Source organism: Lycorma delicatula, chromosome 3 (genome assembly GCF_047948215.1).
Source record: "Lycorma delicatula isolate Av1 chromosome 3, ASM4794821v1, whole genome shotgun sequence".
Classification (NCBI taxonomy): Eukaryota; Metazoa; Arthropoda; class Insecta; order Hemiptera; family Fulgoridae; genus Lycorma; species Lycorma delicatula.
The window spans coordinates 117,021,479-117,044,923 of NC_134457.1; positions in this window are offsets into that span (position 1 = coordinate 117,021,479).

Genomic DNA, 23,445 nt, shown 5'->3' on the forward strand with positions numbered 1-23,445 from the left:
TAATGACTATAAAATATTCTAATGTCTTTTCTATTATCAAACAGTAATAATGTATAAAAATCATAATCTGATAAATGTGGTGATGAAATTTTATGTTGTTCAGTTACATTTCATATTTGAAGTGTTATGGTTGTGTTGTTTTCAATAAAATAAAGTTATATTTAAAAAAAAATTTTCTGAATAAAATTTTAATTTGGTTCACTAACTTAAAATCAGTTCTATTCCATAGCTTAAAAAATATAATTCATATTATTTTTGGTTAGGCTAAAATATGAACTTGTAATAAATTATCAGTGGTCTGCCTGCACAGGTTGGAGTCAGTTCCACCTGAAAAATCTTTGAATATACTTTTAAATTTAACTTTTTGAATATACCTACTTTAGTTATATTTACATATATGACAAAACAAAACTGGCAAGATTACTTCCAAATTTTAAATTAAACTGCTAGAGAATTAACTGAACTCTTAATTGAAATTACAAAATTTATTTATTTAAAAATAAATATAACAAGTTTCATTTGACAAGTGTACCGCACGTATTTTGAAGTGAAAACAGGAGATCAAGACAAAACTAGGTCATCCTAATAAGTTTGCAACAGATGTGATGAAGGACTTACACAGTGTTCAAAGGGAACAAGAGCGTTCAGATTTGGAGTTCCAATGGTGTGGTGAGAGCCACAAAATCACACCGATGATTGTTACTTTCGTTCGACTGGTGTTCACAGCTTCAATTTGAAGAATAAAAAAAGAATCGTCTAACCAAATATGACATATCCTTTATATCTGGTTCTTCATGGTCTAGACGTACCAGTGCCAATTCCACCAGAAATTTTACCTGAAACAGATTGTTCCAGAAGTGACTTAAATGAAGATAACATCGAGGAGTATGAAACTGGAAATATCTGTACACCAGAGCTTTTATTCACAGTCTGAACTAAACAATTTTGTTTGAGAATTACAACTGACCAAAGAAAATTCAAAATTGCTTGGTTCGAGGCTTAAAGTGAAGAACCTGCTAGCAGCTGGCATCTCATTTTCCTATTTCAGGTACAAAGAAAAGGATTTTCTTACATACTTTTCAGAAGGAGAATTAGTGTTCTGCATTGATGTATGTGGACTTAGGACTCAATTTAATATTCCTTATGAAAGTATCGATTGGAGACTGTTTATAGATTTGTCGAAAAGAAGCCTCAAAGTTGTCCATCAAAATAGGAATACATAGCCATCAATACTCATCAGACACTCCGTCCATTTAAATCAGGGTTACGATAATTTGGAATTTGTTCTTGATAAAATTAAATATGACAATCTTAAGTGGATTACATGCGACAATCTCAAAATAATATTGAAGCTCCTAGGACAGCAAGAAGGATACAAAAGTTTCCTCGTTTTTTGGGATAGCAGAGACAAAGAAAATTATTGGATAAGGAAAGACTGACCAAAAAGAGCTTCATTAGAACCTGGAACCAAAAATCTGCTTCGAAAAGCTCTCTGTTCCAAACAAGGTTCTCCTTCCACCTCTGCATATCAAGTTAAGTTTGATAAAGCAATTTGTCAAAGCCTTACCAAAAGAAGGTAAATCTTTTAAATACATCTGTGACAAATTTCCAGTCTTATCAACTAACCAAACTAAAAAAGAATGTCTTTACTGGTCCTGACATTATAAAACTTCTCAAGAGATGGTAATTTTGGGAAACAAATGGAAATTGCAGAAGAAGAAGCCTGGGGAGCCTTTAAATAACTAGTAATCCAGTTTCTGGGCAATAAGAAGGATCTGAACTTCATATCAATCTTTGAGAGCATGCTGCAGAAATTTGAAAATTTAGGCTGTTCCATGAGCTTGAAAGGAGCACTTCCTAAATTCATATATAGACTATTTTCCTGAAAATCTGGATCCTGTTAGCAAAGAGATGGGTGAGGAATTTCATCAGGGCATTTGCAGGGAAAGGAGGTATCATGGAAAATGGACTACTATGATGTTAGCAGACTACTGCTGGATGTTACACACAGATGAACCTGCACTCAGTGCAGAGACTGCGCATCCGCTCTCTCCCAAGACATATGCCGGTACCACCGAAGTACCGGACCGGACCTTCAGGATTGGTAGCCCTGAAGTGGGGGTGTATCTCGGAGGCTAGCCTTATTACAGAAGGGACCAAGAACCATGCAAATTGAACAATCACCAAACGTGGCAGAGGGCTTATGTAAACACCCTCGTTTAGAACCAGCCGTTTCACCTGTGGTGAAACAGAGAAAGAGTGCTGAGTCAAGATGGCTAGAAATTGAGGTTAAGAGCTTAAGAGCTTGCAAAGAGCTTTTTACAAGACCAACATACCAAAACCAAAGTATTTGGTAATTACAAAGGAAGATGAAAATTTCTTGAGGGTGAGCCCTTTTCTCATTGCTCTAGAAATAACTAAATATGCTGGAGGCCTAGTTAAGGAAATCAGGAAAACCTTTAATGGACTTCATGTGGAGACTACAATGATGCACAGTCACAGAAGATCCTAGGGCTCAACAATATTGAAGATTTTGCTGTACGTGTTGACCGCACGACACACTCAACACCTCAAAGGGTGCAGTGGTCTGTCGGGATCTTCTGAACTGCACAGAGCAGGAAATAGTTGAGAAATTGACACCACAAGGAATTATAGAGTAACACAGTTTGAAAATGACAAGGAACGGCTAGGTTCTTCCTTCTGCTTCTCATGTTCTCACTTTTAACTGACCAATTCTGTCGGAGAAAATCGTGCAGGAATTCACCGTTTGGATGTGCGGGCATTTGTCTAAAACCTATGAGATCCTTTGTAAGGAGCCTCCTACATGTGACAATTGTAAATGGCAGCGTTCATGCAAATCCCGAAACTGTCCTGTCTACAAAGACGAAGTAGATGTGCAGGAAGTGAAAACCCTTCAGAAAATCAGCTACCTTGAAGTAAAAAGAATTGTAAACGCCTAGAACAACAACAACTTTTTCATGCGTATCTTCGAAAAAAAAACTGCTCTTGACCAGAAGAAAACGGACGCCAAGACAGAAAGCCACGTCCGTTTGCGTGAAATACTGGATGATGACCGGAAGAAAGTGACTGCTTCGCAGTCTGTTATAGCGGCTCCTAAGCCTCCTGCAACTGACACAGGTGGGCTTGTGCCTCCCCTGTCAGGGGCGGTGACTGGTGCGACTCCTTTGTCAGGGGTCTTCCAGGTTCCCGCCTCTCAATCGGCGCCCGAGCTAGGCGCCGATCAATGTCTGTCGTCGTTCGCGGCTTCGATGGTCTCCGATTTGGAGGGCGGGAGCTATACGGGTGTCGACATTCTTAACGAACACGAAGCTGTTTGTAACTAGGAAAAGAAAAGAAAAAAAGGATGGCCGAAATGCAAACCAAGGCCATAAATTAATTTACAATTAGCGAGTTGATTTTTCAGTGGAACATTAATGAATGTTTGTCAGACATCCATGAGCTCTAACCCCTGGTACATGATGTGAACCCAATTTGTATCTGCAGGCAAGAAACACATTTCTGCCAAAATAAAAATTGGCAATTAAGAAGATACGATACATTTCAGCGAGATCAACCACCAAATATAAGAGTTAGAGGTGATGCGTCCATATTAACATCAAGTAGATCTACCACCGAAGCCGTTGATCTAATTACAAATTACTAAGTGAATTATTTCATCACCCAACTCCTCTCGAAGCACAGGTACTTTGGTTCCTATCTGTTCTGCTTCAGAAGACGAGCTACACCAACATGTATATACTGTCAAGAGGAGGATACCCAGGAATATTAATGTTTTACTGTAAACGATGGGAAGGAGTCAGTAGACTCCTGGGATTGTCATGGATTACTCCTGATAACTTAGTAAATTACATGCTCCAGGGAAGACGGTAATGGGCAAAGCTTGCATCACTAGCCTCTTGCATCTTGACTACAAAAGCGAGAGAAGCAGAACTATGGGGAGGAGACTGACGGGTTAAACATCTGACTGCAAGACAACCATCAAGTCTGACAAGTACTTGGCGAAGGAAATTTGTAAATATGTAGATTAAGTTGAAAATACTGACTTCGTCCATGTGTATTTTATAATTTTGTATAATAATTCTCGTGACATATCTTCTTGTATCTTTTGTAATTTGTCGTATGTTTATTGGATCTACTAAAGTTTGTGTTATGTACAAAAATATACTGTCGCATTTTGGTGAAATGAAGCTCACTACACAGCATGTATCATGTCTGTGAACTAATGTTTACACTGGGAACAAGGACCTCTATACTTTGTTATGAAATGTATATATTGTGCCATACCTTGTTGGGCACTTTCTATCATGTTACTTGTGTTATTGTTATATATGCCTTCTTCGATTTGCTGTAGTTTTAAGGATCCTATCTATTTTGTTACTGATATTTTGTATAATTACTCTTTGTCATATGCTTATTGAAATTTGCTGCTGTATATACTACATGTAAATGATGTGCTGTTGCATCCTGACGAAATGAAGCACACTGTCAGAAATACCATCTCCTGATGATAGCTTTCAAGTAAGCCAAATGATCTTGTGTTGATATCAACGTGCTGGTAAGACGGATTTCATTAATTGTTTATTTATTTATTTAACATATCTGCAGTACCATGTTTGAGAAATTAAATATAGATTTTTTGAATTTCTTGGCCAATTTTTTTTGTTGAGTCATATATCATTCACAATATACAAATTTTTCCTATTTTAATAAAACTAGTATAATGACCTTCATAAATCGAAGATCCATAATATAGCATTGCATTGATTTTTATAAGTATTAATGTTGTGTATATTTTAAAACATAATTTATATAGAATGCTTTTGGTGATGTAAACATGTACATTATAAATTCTCTTGCATTAAATTGATCTATGTAAATATTTTCATTTTAATTAAAATAGCTTACAAAATGCAGATATTTCTGTCATTTGGGTTTGGTTTAAATGCATTTATTATCTGCAATCAATTTTTTTTTAATATTACAGAATAAAACACATTAGGGCCTGTAAAGGTTGAACTACAGTAATAGTCTATATGAACCTGGTTTACTCATTATATTTTTTAACAGTAATTATTTGTAAATGATTACAAAATTGGTAAGTGACATTTTAAGTAAAACAATACAGTCATAGGTATACAAGGTGAAGTTGAATAAATACACTTAAATAATTACCTGTATGGTTTTATAACATGTTCATTATTATTATTATTAAATATTTCCAAACAAATCTGTGTTATAATGAAATAAATATTGTTTTATTATTTTAATTAAATAAACTAATTACCTAACCTAACCTAACCATGGTAAAACGTTGGTCAGAACATCGACAATATTTTAAAACATTCAGCATTACAAGAGAATAAATTTTATGATCATTAATAATTGTAAGTTCTTCCAATTATCTTACATTCTGAAATACAATCAATTAAGAAAAAAATGTCATATTTTTTTAACGTATTCTTGTCAGGAAGAAGTTCTACATTAGTTAACATCAAACATTTACAACTGTATTTACACATTCAAGATTATAAATACAAATAAGAACAAACCCTTGTTTTGATATACAAGCGATTAAGTTTTAATTCTTTAAGGTATATTTATTGGGCAACATGAAAGTTTTTCTTATACTATTAGTAATTAACACAGTAAATATTTTTAGTTTTTCTTTTGTAAAAGAAATAAACAATTAATATAAATATATAAATAAATAGTATAAAAGTTAATAAAAGTTGTTCAGTAATAAAAATATTTCTTAATATAAATTTAACACACAACAAAATGAGAAAGAAATTAACCAAATAAATATTTAAAAAATATATATTGTACTTGCAATAATAATTAACAATATTACTTTCAATGGCGAAAGAAAAATTAATTTTAAACCAAGTATTTTAATGAAAAATATCTCCACAATATTTCCAAATAAGGATTTAGAACATTACAATGCATTTAATAATGAAACAAAACATGATTCAAACACTGTTTTTGTTTATGATTTTGTTAGGTCATCAGAAATGAAGCTGTATAAAAATTCAAGCAGATAGAAGAGTTAAAAAAACAGAAATACAGATGATAAGAATTATATATTAATTACGTATTTATAATATTTAATCATTAAAACTGTTATACATCCTGATGCTCCTGGTTTCTTGTTCTTTGTACAAGAAATCTGGAGTTTCTTTACTTTTATATATATATAAAAAAAAAAAAAAACACTTTATTGAAATGCTTGATGGTGCTTCACCAGACTCATCTTACAGTCAACACAGGTCTCATGTCTTTTGCATACACAATATAGTTACTGTGACTGTACATTCAGTTCTTGCTCCTTGTTCAAGTCTCTAGATGCTTAATCAAATTTTGATATTTCAAAATCTGTTCATTTCCTCTACCAGCATTATAACTTTACACTCTGTTGCTATGTTTCTTCCACCCTAAACGCTATCGTATGCACTTTTGCTATTTCATTTCAGCTTTGTTTTCTCTAAAATTTTTGCTTACTTTTGGTTACACCTGTTTCCTTTAATTATTGTCATATCTCAGTATCTTTCAATTGATAATGATTTATGGTTTCTGTTGAATGTATTTAATTTGATATCGTTTACTGCATCCTTTCTCTTCCACATTCCTTCTAATATATCAGCTCTATTGACTTTATTATTTCTATCTTTTAAATTTGTTTGTTTGGCTTTCTACAGAATCTACTTTTGTAATAACTTGTAAACTTGTTCCTACTTAATTTGACTTCAACTTCACATCACTCTCTTTTAGTTTGACTGTACTTCATTTATGGTACTTGATGCTTTTAATTTTTAAAGTTTGTTAGTTGATTTCATAGTAATATCAATCAATATAATGGCACAGCCATTATAAAATTTAGCTTTCTAATGTAATCAACTCGACCTCCTAAGCACAGTCGTACAAAATCTTCCATAATTGAGAATTTGAATTTTACCTGGATTACAGTTAACTCTTGGATGAAAGAATTATGTAGACTATGGTCGATTATGAAATCAGTTTGAAGGTATATTCTTCTACAACCTCAAAATGTTCAACTTTGTTCAAAGTTTATGTGTAATCATGATCTCTGTAATACATAAAACATATAGATAATAGCACAGCCTGTCACTTGAATAAAAATTCATTTAACTTAATGTACGGAACCTTTTTACACTGGTAAATGAGCTTTTGGTAATTTCATTAGCTGAATAAATATTTTTGAAGATGGTAAATCTCAGTTATAAAATGTCTAATTGATAGTATTTGGAATGTAGACTATTCTAGCAAGTCTTTAAGTATATCTCATCTATTTCAGTGGATTTGAACATCCGTCAAATCTAAAGAAGTGATTTTCACTACATCAACAACGGTATTCAAAAGAATAAAAATTTAAATATAAATAATATTATTGTAACATGACACACATGAATTTACTATATTTTTAGATTAATACATCTTTTTGTTAATTTGTAAATGGATTTTACATTAAATACTGTGTAAACAGCTTTTTAGTTAATCATTAAGATCATTAAGACCTTAATGATCTTAATGATTTTATTACCATCGATAAAGGTAATAAAATAATTATAATTTGATGAAGTTTATGACTGCCATATGAAACAACTAAATGGATGTTATTGGACGATTTGGCTCCTTAATTTCTGAACCCGATGATCATATGATGAGATCTTAAATTATAAACGTTGTACTCCCTCTGTCTTGATGATCCTACATGTGATGAAATCTGCAAAAATATATAAATACTCATTCAAATACTTGCATTAAAAAAAAAAGATAAAATAAACAAACCTAATGGATAATGTATCAATCATTTCACTGAGAAATGGATCAGTCATGGAGGTCCACCTTTCTGGGCACCAAGAACACTTGATATAACACCTTCTAGATTTTTGCATCTGGGTACAGGTGAAAAATATCTTATATAAAAAAAAAATACATTCTCACGAGGAATTAATTGTTCGCATTATGGATGCTACAGAGAAACTTATGGACAGTCCTGAAGAACTAAAAAGAGCAATAAAAGCAGTACAGAAGCGAGCCCAGAAATGTTTTGAAACTAGTGGGTTTGTTTTTGAATATTTATTATAAACTGGTTAAGTTAAGTTTTTAAAATCATATAAATTTTATACACAATAGCAATTTTACTAAAATAATGAAATAAATATCATAGACAAGATGGGTATAGTTCAAAACGTGTAAACTGCCGTCTACAATATACTATTATGACCAACCGTTCTTTTTATATTAGAGCTGAACAACATATTAACTGTATAAAGAAAGGCTGTTTTGATAAATCCATTTATGGTAAACACATTTTATAAAATAAACATAATTACAGCCTGCATAATTTTATTTACATATTAGATTTTCCAACGATTTTTATAAAACCAGGAATCTCAAAAAAAAATTATATATATTGTTTTAACAATAAATTAATAAATGAAGATATCAAATTTGAAAATGATTTTCTATTCAATCATTATCAAGTTGTCTAACTTGATTATTTCTGTACTGCCAAGAAGATCTGTTAAGTTAATACATAATTTTTTACTTACGTTTTTAATTTTAATGTTTTAAATTACAAAAAATCTCTCTACTGTGGATGGTCAAATGACCCAAAGCGTTTGGGATATAATATAAATTGTTGGTAAGGTAGATTTTTATAACAAATTATTTAACCTAACTTGCTACTTTATTTTTATAATTTGTTTTTCTGATCGGAACAAATGATAAAATTTGAAAAACGAAGTAGATGTGTATTTATGTTCATATTAATTATGTAATCAAACACATGGAATGAAGTTAAGGTAAATAAATTAATTATAAAATATTACTACAAAATAATAACAGTAAAGAAATCGCTACAGAAAATTTTTTTGAGCATATACAAATATCTGTACATGTAGAAGTGGTCGCAGATAAATCATATAATTGCCTTTTTTTTTTAATTCATCAATAGAACAATATTGTTTCTGTAAAACTAAATCTGTTAATTGTAAAATAAATTGATGAGTAACTGATTATACAGTTACCTTTTCATAAAGTATGCATCAGTAATGATTTGATAGCCCATTTTTTTCTCTGTTAAAAGCTATTGTTTTTAAAAAGCCCAAGAATTGGACATTACACATTATACGAGAAAATATTTAGGTATAATAAATATTCAATAACGATTACACAGTTAGCGTTTTATAAAGATGCTTGTTCAGAGTAAAACGGTTCAGTCAGTTTTGTTACAAACAAAATCAGTTTGATCATCCCAGAAGAATTTATAAAATAAAAAACCCAGAGGTTGCTTTGCGGACAACAAAATACCATCAATATCATTAATGGAATTCTGTCCATGCAACACTGTCTACCCGAGAACCACAATGTGACTCTTTTATACATATTCTAAGTTACACGGTTACAATCCACCCAGTGAATAATTTTTAAAGCTGCAATTGTGCAATTTTTAATTCCATTTTAAAAACTATCCTTAGAAATAAATACAGTTGATCATCTGTGAAAAGAGTTGTAATGAACGGCTCTAGATTTTAAAGGAAACAAAAAATTTTTCCTTGAGGCATTCCACATTCCACATCTTGAAGCGAGGACCTAAATTTACTTGGGTATTCAATAAATAATGATGAAATTTCTACTATTTCACAATTTGTGTGGTACAACTTAAAAAAGCAAGTTTCTCCTCTGATACTGATACCACAGCTACTAAGTTGTTTTATCGGTATAAATAAATGTTTTATAAATATTGCAGAAAACTGAAAAACAAATTTAGCTTTATCTTAAAGAATTTAAAATATTTTCCTTAATTGAGAAATGGCTATGTCACGTCTTGTTAGAAGTGTTTGCTAATGGAAATATAAAAATTAGATTACCTTATCAATATAATGGTGCACTTACTGTTAAGCTGGCCCATCAGTACACTGCACAATAATATTTATCAAGAATAACGATAGCAATATAAGTATACACTTTCTTTTAGTTATTACACATTTGAGTATGATATTTTAAGTATGCAATAATACACATCTTACTCTGATCAAGTAGCATTTGGATAGGTAATGCAGAACATACTTTAAGAAGCGATTCAGTATATGAAAAACAGAATAAAAGTTCATTTATTACCATCAAAAGTTCTATGTATTTATCTATATTATCTATCCCATTTTTGTTTTTTTAAAAATCTATTTCTCTGTAAGTTTTGAGGTATCTTGATAATATTTGTTATAGTTATTACATTTTCTGATATACTAGTAGTTGTGTGACAAATAAAGCTTAATTTTGTAATAAATTTAACAATAAATTAAGCTCTAAAAGAACTACAGTGAAGATTAAATTAAATTCTAAAATGGAATTATTGTTTGCAATACTGTAATTTACATATAAACTTATGGTAACAATATTTTAAAAGTTACAACCACCACATCCCCTTTTTTGTGTTTTTGTTGTTTTTTTGTTCACAAAAGTTATTTGAAGGTAAAATGAAAAATAATAAATTTGTAAAATTAAGAATTAATATATTACTAAGAACAAAGTATTGCTACATAATAACAGAATGATCTCTGAGACAAGTGTTAGATTTGAAGGCGTAATAAATCATGAAAGTGTATTTTATATGATATTGCTGAGAATTGATTAGAAGTGACACATTATATCGATGGTAGGCTACATCAACAGCAGCTGGAAGGAGAGTTCATTTTTTTTTAGAAATTATGGTTTGATACTTTTCCACCACTGTACCTCTCCTGAACAACATTGCAAAATGCCAAAAGTTTGGTTTAAAATAGAATTTTTCTTTACTAGTTAATAAGTAAACTGTGATGATTATGTTAATTTTCAAATCATTATTACCTCTTGATCTCATATGTTCTATTAAAATTACATTTTTTGGCTTAACTGTTAAGAATTTTATTATGACAAAATGATATCATTTATTAAAATATAATTTTAAACTAAGTTAAGGCGGAACTACATGCAGTTGCAGGTAAAGAAATTTTTAGTGGATAACAAAGTAAATTATTTATTACCATAATTTACAGGCAAGTTGCAATTAAAATTTATGATTTAAAGGCATTTTCATTTGATGAACTTTATTCTCTTCACTTATTCAAAAAAAAAACAAAAAAAAAAAAAATTGTTTGAAAATTATAATACTCCAGAACATTTTGTAAATTCTGCATAAGAGTATTGGTGGTTATAAAAATCATACTCAACCACAAGGCATGAACATGGTTCCCATGCGACACAAAAACATTGAAAAAATCATATCCTATCAAATGGGGAAACCTACTGGGACCCTATTAGGGATTGGGATCGCAGACACAACTTAACCTAGTAATAATAAAGTAATATCTAAATTGAACTTGAAAAAACATACACAGCATATACAAAATTTTACATCTATTTTCATAAAACTTAATTTACACTACTTGTCTAAGTAATTCTAATATAATATTTATGTTGAACCTGAAACAAAAACATACACAAAAGTACACATAAAAAATGCCTAAAGGAAAGTTCCTATCAGTGGACTCTACTGGGACTTGGGACCTACCGCGATTTTAACTGAATATTATACTATCAACTTACAAACTACACAACTTAATTGTAACATACAAATTTATAATATTAAACAATAATAACAAAATGTAAAATTTATGTTGAACCTGAAATAGAAACACACAAAAGTACATTTAAAAAATTCCTACAGGAAAGTTCCTATCAGGGGACCCTACTGGGACTTGGGACCTACCTCGATTTTATCAGAATATTATACTATCAAATAAAAAGCTAAACAACTTATTTTTAACATGCAAATTTATAATATTAAAACAATAATAACAAAAGTAAGTACCTTTAGTAGGAAATTATTCTACAGTAAAAGGGAGTACAACAATGTAAGGAGGGCCACTTACATGGCAGCTCTCCCTTAGAATATTAAATCAACCGTTGAATTACCTGAAACAAAAGAAAATAAGACAAATTCAATTAGCGGTTGTGAAATTAGTTATTAAAATTAATTTCATTTCTGATAGCATTGACCGACCTCTTTCTAACAAAAATATTTATTAGCAATGATTAGGTGGCCCATTTTTACTCCATAAATATTTAGCCTGAGGTAAAAGGGAGGTAGAACTATTTATATAGAGATTTTTTACAGAAATAGAATCGCTAGCTAGGTAGGTACATAAGAAAAGCTGTACCCTCCTCCAGACTAGATAGATACCTTGAACACTGAATTTTTTACGTCCCCCACATCGTCAGATATCCAGTGAGAAATCATTGAAAAGCACAATTTTAATAGATCAAGGTGGAAGAAAATAAAGGAAAAAGTGGAGGTTAGAAAGGAGTAATCCACAAAAGGATAGCTAAACAAGACAACTCGCTCAAAGAAATTCTAAGCCTCTTTTAAGGCAACAGGGATTCCTGTCGTACAAGATCAGAGCGCTTTTACCAAGAATAGAAACAAAAAAGTATTCTGAATTAAGGTTCACTGATATAAATGGTGGTAACAGATCTATATCGCATCCAGGAAGTTTGTTCTATGGACCTATTTGGCCGAGCTAAAATTTTCACCTAAGAATAATGTTGAATGGTAACAAAATTTGATACAGGATGTCGGTTCGGTTCACCACCTGATCCTTTTACTAATTTTTATATTATTTTTTTTTCAAATCATACTTAATTTTTTGTAGAATGAACTGCATCATTTATTTTCTTATTATTTTTACAATTTTATATAGGTTTCCACTTGCTTTGATTGCTCTGGTATTTAAAATTCATGAAATATTTATTTATATACCATCTACTTTGTAAGTATATTCTACAAGTTTTGATAAAGAGGTGCGAGCATGGTTTCATTAAATTTTCAAACCGCTGTCAGGCAAGAGATTCATTGCCAAAGCAAGCAAAACAATAAAGGACTAAACAGAATTTCCATGTCAAAAAAGAAAAAAACTTGTGAAACCACTTCTAAATTTTTACACAATATATCTTCTATTAAAATAATATGTTAAATGAAGATATCGCTTTGTTTCATCTATCAAAACCCATTCTCGATCTGTAAATGTAGATAAAATTCAAATATAATTAAAAGTTTGGGGATATCTAAGTTAAGATGACTGTCACAACAATAGTTTGATTCTTATTTCATTCATTTTACACGATGAAATCTTTCAAAATCTGTTACTGTATACTGTTAACTGATAAATACTCAAAATATTATAAGAAAGGTTTAAAATATGAATAACAGTACTCTTGAAATATAAGCCAACAAATTAAGATAATCTTATGAAGTTTCATTGCAGTAACTAACAAAATTCATAAAATTTGTATGTACATATATATATATATATATATATAAAATTTAACATTATATGAAATATAAACCACCTAAACACAATAATTAGATTAGTTATACTTACCTTATTTATTTCCAATAACCGGTTTGTGCAGTCAGTACCTTGCACCTTCAGTTTGTATTAAATTATAACTTATTCTTTTTAATTTTTTTTTTATTATAAATATTTTCACAACTACATTTATGTTCATAATATCATTTAAAATGTCAGATAACATAAAAAATTTAAAATAGATAACATTATAATTTTATGTTAAAAAAGAGAACTCATTAAAAAGAATAAGTTTTAATACAATAAAAATAGAATTAATACAGACTGAAGATGCAAGGTACTGCGAAAAACAGTCAGTGGAAATTAATATGGCAAGTTTATTTTATCTAATTACTGTGTTTTGGTAGTTTATATTTCAAATAAAATATATATCAAGAGACAAATTAGGCATTAACCAGATACTGGCACTTTGTGATATGTAATGCTACTACTAAGTTTCTTCTCTTTATTATACTGATATTTCCTTTATTGCATTTATATTGTAATTTGCCCCACCAAATTTCTATGTTTCACATGATATTTAATGCCAGATGTACATAAAATTATTAAAAAAGTTAGAAATAAAAGTAACTGCAGTATCAAAAGAGAAAGTTACCTATCGATGATGTAAACTGGGGTCTAAAACATTGTCCTGATCCTCTTTTTTCTGTTTATCCTCTGGAACCGCCGTAAGATATTACTTCAGAGGATGATATGTATGAAAATTTAAATGAAGTGCAGTCTTGTTCAGTCTCAGTTCGACCATTCCTGAAATGTGTGGTTAATGGAAACCTTATCATGAAAGAACACTGATATCCACAATCTAGTATTCAAATCCATTTAAAATCTTTAGTAGGTTTTGAACCTTGATTTCAAACTCTCGACTTTGAAATCATTTGAGTTGCAATGATGAGTTAACCACTAGACTAGACCGGGTGGGTAATGCCCTGATCCTGGTCCCTGGTACAAGGTAAGTGATAGTGGCTGTTTGAAGCCACAGAGTGAGAAGCTCCATTACTTGGTCGCTCTAACTGAAGCTAAACATTACATAAATGGATGTAGTCTTTTAATAAATACTAGTATTATTGTGAAATATATATGATGTAGTAAAGAATTAGTAGTACCTTAATATTTTACCATTTGGCTATACGCTTTACATTCATCACCACGGCTAATTCAAGGATCAAATCCATCGAGCAGCTGAAAGAATTTATCGATCTGGTACTCTGAAGATATAGGATACAGGATGAAGTGAAAAGTGGACGTGATGTTGAATATAACCTGGTAATCTGTATTATTTCAAGCCTCATTTTTATTTATAGTTTGTAAATTTTTGTATGGCGGAAGATAACGTTAATTTCACACTTTGACTTTGATCGCACTTTAATTTCACACTTTTTTTAAAAGTATGTAAAAAATAAAATAATTACACACTAAAAACCAGGATCAGTTCATGCCTTTTTAGTATGCAAGGCTAATATATTACATATAAAAATTATTAAATTTTGAAGTCATTTGGATTACTGTTATACTGGATGGATTTTTTCAAATAATCATTCTACTTCGAATTTTACCACAAAAAGATGGTAAATTTTCAAGTAAGTTAATTATTTTAATAAAAAAATCAGTGAATAAAATGAAATAATTTATTATGGCACCTCTAAAATCAGCTGACCCTGGTTTGAAAAAATGAAACTAACATGCAAGCATGCATCCTCTTTGAAGCAGGTGGCTGAACGCTGATTGGGGAAAGCAAAGGGATATTCAAAATTTAAAATATTTCAAATAAAAGAAAAAATTAAAAAAAATTTAAAACTGTAATTTGATATAAATATGCTCTAACCTTCAATTTGATTAACACCAACCAAAAAAATTTAAGAAAAAGCTTATGTAAAATAATATCAAAAAAAATATATATAAAATTAAATATATATTATATCCTATGTGAACCAAATTTAAAGGCTACATTTAATTAAGAAATTGCCTCTATATTTTTACTTATTTTTTTAATTTATTGAACTTGTTTAAATGAATAATTTTGTAAATGAAATGAATAAAATTTAAATAATTTATAAGAAGGATAATTTTAAAAACCCACTCATTAATATTTCAAATAAAATTTTATAAAACAAACTACAAAAAGGATGCTAAAAAAAAGTAAACTGATTTATAAGGAGTACTCAGCCAATGGTAGTTAAGTGATGAGCTAGCTGAAAAGACAAAGAAACATAATAAACATAGAATAATTATAAATATTACCCCCCCTCACCAATATAGACACATTTATATACACAGCACCCCCAACCGAAACCCGATGAACGATATCGGGATGATGAAAACGGCCGTGATACGGTTGACGCGGTACGTATGCTTTATGTACCCGGCTTTCGCGAAACTATTCATTGCATACAACATAGATATTTACAATGTCACTATGTAATCAAGAATTATAATTAAAAATAATTGTATATCATATTTGGTACCTGAAAAGCTGATATGAATAATACACCCTAAACTGCGTAAGAGCACATCGAATTTCCTACCCGTTAAGGAAAAAGTTGAAATAATATACCCTGAACTGTGTCAGAGCATATCAGATTTGCTACCTGTTAAGTTAGAATCTAAAATAAGACACCCCTAACTGTGTCAGAGCATATCAGATTTGTTACCTGTTAAGCGAGAATCTAAAATAATACACCCTGAACTGTGTCTAAGCATATCAGATTTGTTACCTATTAAGCAAGTATCTAAAATAATACACCCTCAACTGTGTCAGAACATATCAGATTTGCTACCTATTAAGCGAGACTAAAGTATTACACCCTGAACTGTGTCTGAGCATATCAGATTTGCTACCTGTTAAGTTAGAATCTAAAATAATACACCCCGAACTGTGTCAGAGCATATTAGATTTGCTACCTGTTAAGTTAGAATCTAAAATAATACACCCCGAACTGTGTCAGAGCATATCAGATTTGCTACCTGTTAAGCGAGAATCTAAAATAATACACCCTGAACTGTGTCTGAGCATATCAGATTTGTTACCTGTTAAGCGAGTATCTAAAATAATACACCCTCAACTGTGCCAAAGCATATCAGATTTGCTACCTGTTAAGCAAGAGTCTAAAATAATACACCTTGAACTGTGTCCGAGCATATCTGCAAATTTGGTATTTGTATAATACTCTAATATGTATGTTTTTACAATTACATAATTTGAAACTGTATTTCTAAAAATGAAACCGAATTAGAAGATTGAACTAGGGAAATATATGAATTAACTAGACGATTTTAGTTTTATAATTTCAACAGGAAAATGTTACTAATTTGCAGAAATATAACTTATGGGAAAGAAATCAATTGCTCAGAGAGTTTTCAATCAGTGAATTTACTTTTTCATATTTTACATATTTCTTTTTTCCCCTTTTGTACTTGTGCAGATGTTGCATTACTATCCAGACCCCTTAATTACCCCTTTTAAGATTCTCTTAAGAATGCATTTTCACAGCATTATCTGGCGAATCCTGGTTGGAATTAAAAAAAAAAAAAAAAATTGTTTATAATTTACATTACTGAAAAAAAGGTAAGTTGCTAATAAATAACAAATGGAATCAAGTTGTGATTGATCACAATCCAAGTGAAAAGGGGGTATTAAATAATGCAAATACTAAATGTAATATTGAATTTACCTTTATCTGTAGGATTATAGAAAAAAATTAAATCTTATTATTCAGTAATCCATAAGGAGCTCTTTTTTCATCAACGATATGTAATATAAGTACAAAGAAATTCTGCATATGAACAGTGGGGGGTGCAGAATGATTAATAGCAGGTGACAGGTACCGGTTAAATCACAAATTCTAATCTCGTATAAGAAAAGAGAAGGTGCTTGATTTCAGTTTTACACGGTTTAGGTAAATGGTTTATAAAAATATACATTTATAGAAATAAACTAATAATTTCAGTGGATAACCACCAGGTGGCACATACTCTAGCAGACTAAAATCATGGGGTTTATAGTTTGCTCATACAAAAGGTTTAATGTAGTATATTTTTAGCTTTAATATTCCTGTAAAAGTTATCAAAGGTAATAGTGATGGGCCTTTTAAATAGAAATAAAATGATTCCTGACTGATATACTGTAATAGTTTCTTGATGGTTCTTTGCAGAAGACCAGTATACTTTCAAATACTGTTTGATGGTGTCAAAAATAAATTTATGTAACGCTAGATGGTTAGGGTGAGATAGAAGATCTTTTTAAATGAATGCCAAAAAATCTGATGATGTGTTGTATTCTTAAATTTGTTTATATGTAGATAATCAAAGGGACATTTTAGAATTAATTTTGTTGTTAAATATGGTTATTTATTTAAAAAATTACTTAGGATTATTATAAAATAAAAGCGAATCCACAATGAAAATAAGATACGAGGCTGTTTTACATAAACAGATCAAATACGATTAAAAAAAGCCAATACTATGAATTAGCAAATCATAAATTTCTCATTTAAAAATAATAAATTTAAACAAAACTGGAGAAATTGTATAAAGAATTGTTAAGTGGTTTATATACCCTGTTCCTTAAAATCAATTATATTATAATTTAACCTCTTTGAAGACACAGTTATAATTTAATAATTGATTTATATTACATTTAAATTTAGATATTCAACTCAAATACAGCAGAACGAATGATATACATAAAATACCCAGCAACTAAACTTAAATTAGTTTAATTAATGTTAGTAAGTTAGTCAATGTTAGTAAAACAATTTTTTATGATAAAACAGTTATATTTCTAAGCTACATAAAAAGAACATGCAGTTACAAGATACATGAAATTACTAGCTACATAACAAGTACATGCAATTACAAGCTACCTAATTATTTTATGTATATTATTAAAATTACTGTATATGAGCCAACAAAACCGTGTAAACATAATTTGTATATGAAATATACATAGTTAAAACATTTATCTCTCTCCAAAGAGGTTAAATTTAAATATTTAATTAAACGGTTAGGAAACTAATGCTTATTAATATTTTTGAAAAAATTGTATTGTTTGCATTACATTAAAAAACAGAGAATTCACATAAAGAACAAGATTATACTGTACTACTCGTTATTATGAAAATAAATGGAACCTTTACAGTATATAGTCATTTGACTATTTTCTTAAAAGTATGAATATAAACTGGGATTGTATTTTTCTAACTGTATGAAGTTTTACAAACGGCTATACATAATTAAATAAATTCAGTAAAATAATTGTAACTGAAAAGAAAAAGCAGAGTAAAAAATTGTAAATGATTTCAATGAAGAAATTATTTGAAATAATTGGCTAACCTTTTGATATGAATGTAGTACCAAAGGAGGTATAGGACATCAGTACCTTAACCACCAAAGTACCTAACCTAACAAAGTTAAGAATTACATAAAAAATATATTAAAGCGTAGACTAAAATTCATTTAGAAGAAAAATGAGTAATTAAAAAATTATGCCCTTATTTTTTCTTTCTACCTAGTCATCTGTATAATCAGAATAAAAAAAAATTTGCACCTGCTTGAAAATAATTAAAAAATACGATTAAACTTTTTTGATTGTATTACAGTATTCAGAAATTTGTGTGCCGGTTGGCAATTCACTACAAATGGGAATGGATCAAATGAAAATATTGAAAATGGATTAGAACAAGTATTATTTGGATTTGAATATTCTGTTTTTATTTATTAGTAAGCCGAAAAAAATTAAAATAAATCTAGCTAAAACAGGTTTGGTTGATTACACAATAAAACAGCTTTACAAAAGATTTCTTTTTCAGGTTACAATCGAGAGACCCAGAAATGAATGAAGTTAACTACAACTGACGTCCAGGAAAAATTTAGAAATATGGGAAACAAAAATAAATTTTAAATTATCTTTAATCAAGATAAAAGATAATTTCTTATTATTATAAACTCTTGAGAAATAAATGAAGAATACCTCTGCAATAATGGAAAATATTTGTAGAAGTGGTAATTGGCTTTTATTTTTAGAATTTTCTAGAAAATTACAGAAAAAAGAAATTGAACAACATAGATGTGAAAATGTGTGGATGCCCAATAAGATTTGGTTCAATGATTTTGTATGAAAGAAGATTCAGATTGTTCTAGTGGGGAAATAACACAATAATTATGATCTGAAAAAATCTAAAAAAGAATAAGAGTATTTTAAATATTATACACAACTGCACATTATTGTTTTTCTAATTCAAACTACAAACTTATCTTAATACAGTTTCTAAAATATATTTCCTAATAATTAAAGTTTTCAATACATCAAACAATAAAATTTGATAGTTCCTGCAAGATATTCATTGTACTACGGTATTTGTACTTATTTTCAGTAGACATTAAAGGTAGCCAAGTGCAAGAAAAAACTTGTCTATTCAGTACATATAAATTACACTTAACTATTTATACAAGTAATGTATCCAGATGTAATATAAAAATTAGGCAATTCCTATAAAATTATTGAAAATATACATTTTATAGCATTTTCTTGAATAAAATTCATTTTAGTTCCTACATAAAATTCATCGGTAATTAATTTTATAAAAATTTTGCCATGTTGATGTATCCATTTCAAAAAAAGATTACATCACCCTTCTTTTTTTAAATAAAACAAATTTTGTAAAATGGAAGATTATTATTTATCTATAATAGATATTAAATTAAAAAAAAAATAATTAAAAAACAAAATTTCATGTAAAAAAGTTTAACAAATAAATTTTACAACGTGCATTTAAAAAACTACGTTAAATTTTCATTAAACTGTAAATTAAGAAAGAAATGTTTAATTTAAAACCGATATATTAAAAAAAATAAATCTATGTTGCATACAATAAAATAAATGTACAATAAATGTCCTAAATTGTGTGGTTTTACTTTCTAGAAGATTGTTCATAGTTATCACATGAACGACATGCACAAGTAAACGTTTACGACGCAACTGAGAAATGACTTACTTCGTATAACGTTAAAAGATACAAAATCAACTAAATTACTGCTGTTCTGCGTTTCTGATTGGTCAATCATATCGGAGTGTTTCGTTACAGACCCGAGCGACTCCCTCGTGACGTCTCTTAATCCGTCGAACGTTAAATAAACAACTTTGTTATAAGAATTAAAAAACAAGTTAATTCCTTTTCTGTGTTTCTGATTGGTCAACGGTATTACAGTTATTTAATCGTTCTAATGAATCCCTCCTGACGTAACTTAGTAATCTTTAATATATAATCGCTTTAAAATATATATTTGAATTTAAAATAAAAGAAGGAACCAATTTCAAACTTTTTTTTTACTTTTACCTGTATTAAAATATTACTTAATAAAAACAAATTACGTCATCAGAATTGCCGATGTAGTCGAAAATTAACAGACTTTTTTTTCAATTGTTATTTACAGAACTGAACTTTTGTTTTTTGCACCGATATTTATTTTTTTCAGTTACGAAAAAAATTTAGTAATATTATGTTCTCTAAGACAGAATAAGGTATTAATTTGTTAATTAATATCAGCGAAAATTGCTAAATATAAAATGAATTTTATTATAAATTAATTTCCAGACGTAATATTTTTTATTAAATGGGATATATTAGGTCCGGCCTCTGCTAACACCGAAGGTTTCACACAAAAATTCTTCCTATATCTAACTTCAATTAGACGATGCACTCAAATCTTTTTTGATTGTGTCTTTAAACGCCAAAAATACTATCCTCATGGTAACAAAACAAGTTTTGACTGCAACAACCTCAGTTTTGTCCTACAATTCAATTTACTCAAAGTCCTCTAGACAGATTTACAAAGTTAGTAAGCCTCTGATAAAAACATACCCTTCTCTCTTTGCTCTGATCCGTATTTGGGAGTGAGGTTGATGCCTAATCACAGACAATGACTTGAGGCCTCCTTGTACATTTCTGATGCACCTGGACCTTCAGCGTTTTACTAACGACAGATTCTGAAATGACTGTAATTTCTGACTGAAAGCTCGTTTCGCCTGCGCTATTCGGCATTTTATATCGCTCCTGCTTCGTCCATCTTTAGTAATTCTACTTCCCAAATAACAGAATTCTTCTACCTCCATAATCTTTTCTCTTCCTATTTTTACATTCAGTGGTCCATCTTCGTTATTTCTATTACATTTTATTACTTTCGTTTTGTTCTTGTTTATTTTCACGCGGTAGTTCTTGCGTAGGACTTCATCCATACTGTTCATTATTTCTACTAAATATTTGTTATTCTCGGCTAGAATTACTTTATCATCACCAAATCGTAGCATCTTTATCTTTTCACCTTGCACTGTTACTGCGGATCTAAATTGTTCTTTAACATCTTTAAGTGCTAGTTCTGTGTAAAGATTAAAAAGTAACGGGGATAGGAAACATCCTTGTCGGACTCCCTTTCTTATTACGGCTTCTTTCTTATGTTCTTCAATTATTACTGTTGCAGTTTGGTTCCTGTAAATTTCAGCAGTTGTTCTTCTATTTCTACACTTCAACCGTAAACTTTTTAAAATGCTGAACATTTAAACCTGGCGATTATGTTCGGTACTTTCGTTATATGCTACCCAAAAATTCTTGCCCAGTTCACTCAAAAATAATTATCATGTTAAAAATCAATTTTAAGTCGAGAAAAAATTGAAAAAATTTTGTCAACAAATTTTTTCGATTTTATATATATATATATATATATATATGTTTTTTAAATTATCGGAACGTAAAATTATAATTTTACATTTAGACCACATATTGTAACAATCGGAGGGGCTCTGCCCCCCCCCAAACCCTCCTGAACAATCATTATATTTCCTTGATTTTGGGCATAAAAATAATTTTAAAATGAAAAAATATTATTTTCCTCGCTAATCAAGTTTGAACATCTTAGTAACTCACTCAATATAACAATTTATATTTATTTATCTTATAAATATAATTTAATCAAACTTAAACTACGCTCGCTTCGCTCGCTAACCTTGCCTAATTAACACAGTAATATTTTGAGTATTTAAATAATAAATTCAGTTATTATAGAAATTATTTATTATTTAAATAATGAAAAAATTTAATGAGAAAATGATAGTTGATGTAATTTGTTGTTTCATTGTTAATTATTACTAATATTACAGCATTGCTATTGTCTGCATTATGAATGGAAAATGCATTATAATTTATCGTGCATCGCGTTTTAACACGATTATTAACACGATTTTTCCATCATTCCAAATTTGAGTGCTTAAAACTCGATAACGAAGGCGTTAACAGAAAAACGGCGTTCAACAATGTTTTTCTTGTAAAATTTTAAACTGAAATCATGTATCATACGTCAACCTTCCTATTTAAAAAATTAAGTTCGATTCAATATGGCGGAAAAAATTAATAACCCACCATAATGCAAATTTTTTTAACTGTGGTGAACCCCATTTCTTTCTCCCTCCAAAGACCTCTCAGGTATAAGCTGTTTCCATACTTAAATATAACTCTGTATATAACACAACTGCATTTCAAATGCTCTTTCAATCTTGTACAGGAACCGTAATATTGATCTATACATGTGTACGTGCGTGCGCACACGCTTTTTTTCGAACTATAATATATTTACACATTTTTTTTTTTTTAAATAAGGATTATATTCCTTCTTAGCTTCCGTCGCTCCAATTTAGCGAATATACTAGATGCAGAGGCGTACCTATGGCACGCCCTCCACATCTAGACCCTCCAAACGGGTTGCCCTGGCGGACGGCGTCTCGGAATTGGATTATTAGGTGTCCCAAATTGATTACCTCTTGGGTAAAAACATTTTTTTTTGAATGATGAATATTGATATAATGAAAGTTAAATAAGAAATTTAACTCTAGAAATTGATACTAACAAATCAGGATTTTCCGCTAGTGATCGGTACATTCCGGTGCCTACATTTTGGTTAGAGTTCATTACTTTATGAACATAAATAATCACATAAATAAATAAAA